This window comes from Passer montanus, unplaced genomic scaffold (assembly GCF_014805655.1).
Source record: "Passer montanus isolate IOZ18808 unplaced genomic scaffold, ASM1480565v1 scaffold20, whole genome shotgun sequence".
Lineage (NCBI taxonomy): Eukaryota > Metazoa > Chordata > Aves > Passeriformes > Passeridae > Passer > Passer montanus.
In genome coordinates this window covers 13070046-13072823 of record NW_024366592.1, presented here as the reverse complement: position 1 = coordinate 13072823, position 2778 = coordinate 13070046, and the positions used below count along the sequence as shown (strand labels likewise).

The 2778-nt window shown below is 53.2% G+C and overlaps 1 pseudogene; it reads right to left on the bottom strand.

The window, feature by feature from the left end:
* Positions 1-224: 224 nt before the first annotated feature.
* Positions 225-2410, bottom strand: LOC120501702 (annotated as a pseudogene).
* Positions 2411-2778: the final 368 nt, after the last annotated feature.

Here is a 2778-nt window from a genome sequence, read left to right as displayed (position 1 = left end):
TTCCTCCTCCCACAAGGTCTCATGACTAAAACAGCCCTTATTTTATTTATACCAAAGCCTCAGGGTCTTTCATCATAAATGCAATAACAGGGTCCTTCATGATAAATGCAAGGCCTCAGGCACATGCCCTGAGGTCTTGGGGCCCTGCACAGAACAGTGTCTGTGCCATGAGATGATGCCCCCTTCCCACCCCTGACAGGTGTCCGAGGGCACTGAGCAGCCCCTCACCGGTGGTACTGGTAACACTTGAAGTGGAACCAGAGCTGGAAGATGCCATTGGCAAACTGGCAGCGGAAGCCATGGTGGTGGGAATACTCCCATCGCTATTGACAGTCTTGAAGGCTATGTGCTCATAGGGTGGCCCAGCATAGAAGTGCAGTCCTTATTGTCTTGGCAGGCCTCCAGGAAGTACTTGGGCATTGAGCGCTTGTCAATGAGGTCAGTGTAGAAGATGTTGAACTTATAGCCCTGCACGGTCTTGGGTGGGGGGTTGTCGATATCATAGCGGGTCTGGTTGTACTTGTTCCACTGGATGCCTGTGTGCACATGGTTGAAGAAGCGGGGCTTGCATGGCCGGTGCTTGTCAGCCCACAGATAGGCCTTGTCTGTGAGCGGCATCTCCATGCTGAACTGTGCCTCGTCCGCACCCATGGCCTCCTTAGCCTTATGGAAGAAGATGTTGTTGGTACTCTCAGAAGTATCACCTGTTACCTGGAGCTGCTGGAGCAGGAGCAGCAGCTGGTGCATGTCCTCCTCGGCCTCCACCACATGGGCATTGAAGGGCAGCTCGTTGGGGCTCAGCAGTCGGGGACTGTACTTGCCTGCATCTTAGTCATCCAGGCACTGCTGGATCAGATCCTCCTCCATCAGCATAGCATCCCCCTCTGCCTGTCCCTTTGCCTCTGTGTCCTGCTCTGGCTCTGAGGATGGCCTTGGCTGTACCTCAAGGCTCTCCTCAGGATCCAGCCTCTTGCTGGGGGAAGCTGGCTTCTGCTTGATGATGGGGAAGAGTGGTTCACACTCCACACACTGCTCTTGCTTCAGCTTGCAGAGCTTCTGACACAGCACGTCCTGTAACCTGGCCCGAGCCATGTAAGCCTTCAGCTGCTGCAGAAGGCTCTCCCAGTACCCAATGTCCAGGTTGGGCCCTCCTGCCTGGATCTTGCTCTCGATGCTGTGGTACAGAGCTTGCAGCTGGTTGTATGTCTTCCGCTTGAATATGGACTGCACATCTGACGGAGGTATTGACACCATCATGACGTTCCCCTGGTCCTCCTTTCCTAGAGGTCTCCAGCTTGCAGAGCTTGGCTATCTCATCCTCTGTGATGGTAATGTCCCTCCAGAAGTCCGTGTTCTTCCCTTGCTCCAGCTCTGTGTACACCTGGATGTCCTTCACCAGGTCCTCCATGTCAGAGGGAGTCAAGTTGTTTAGGAAGGTGTAGGGCTCATGCATCTTCACAGCCAGGTCATTGTCCTCTACACTGATGTACTTGGCCAGAAGATCAATGGGTTTCGCCCTCCCATTCCAAATCCGGATCTCAGACCTCATCTTGGCCTGCTGCAAGTGGAAGTTGTCCTCCTGCTCTTCCCAGGCTTTGAAGTGCTCTGCCTCTTTCTCCTGCTGCAGCATCTCCAGCTCCTGCTCCCACATGGCTTTCTCCTTCTCCTGCTCCAGGTGCATCTGCTTCACCTGCTGCAGCTCCAGGCGATTGTCCTCCTGGATTTACTTGATCCTCTCCTTCAGGTCCTTCTCATCCAGATGGCTGATCCCTGTCTTTTCCAGTGCCTTGCTCCAGATAAATGTGCCAAGCAGATTATTGTTCCTAAAAGGTTTGTCAGTGTTGGTGTAGCCTGTGTACTCCTCACCCCAGCCCATCTTCTCCTGTTTCTTTATCTCCTTGGCCTCCTTCTTGGCCAGCCTCTGTGCTTGCTTCTCCTTGAGCATCTCCAGGGCGTTCGGAAGAGCTGCTTGTTTCTTCTCCTCTTCCCTCAGGCTCAGCTGCTGCCCCAGCTCCTCCCAGGGACATTATGGGGCAGGGGAGCTGATGGAAGACACAGAGGACTTGGATCCATCCCTCCTGTGGTGCCACTCCCAGCCCTGTGCTGCCCTGTCCTACCCGTGCTCCAGGCTGGAGCCAGAGGAGCAGCCCCAGGACCATGAGCACTGTTTCCTCTGGTCCTGGTGCTGGTCCTGGCTGTGGTGTCTTTTCTTTTTCCATTTCTGTCTGTCATTGCCAGAGTCTGAGCCAGAGCTTGGCTCCCAGTGCTGACTCCAGCTCTTGCTGTGGTGCTGCCACCTGCAGCTCCTGTGCCTCAAGCCCTGATCCCGTTCCTGGTCCTATTCCTTATCCAGGTCCCTCTCCTGCTCTGAGTGGTTGCCGAGGGCTGGACTGCACAGCCTGGAGCCCATTGGCAGCAGCAGCTCCACCCCAGGGCCTTGCTGCTTGGGTGCTGCTCTGCCAGCTGGTTCTTGTCTGTGCTTGTTTTGTGCTGTCTCGCAGCTGGTCATAGCTGTAGTGTTTTGCCACTTTGTTGTCTTGGTTTGAAAAGACAGGTATTTGCTAAGGAAAGTAGGAACCTCTCTTGAAATGGAAAATATAAATCCTTTCCTTCTGAATTAATATAATTTTGAAATTAAGGGGCTCTCAGGCAAAAATATGGGAGTAGGAATAATAGGTTTTTTAGAAAAAAATTAAAATACAGTAATACAAAACAACACTGACAGAGTCAGACTGTGACCTGACACCATGTGGGTCAGGGTGTTGGTAACAGTCTCAT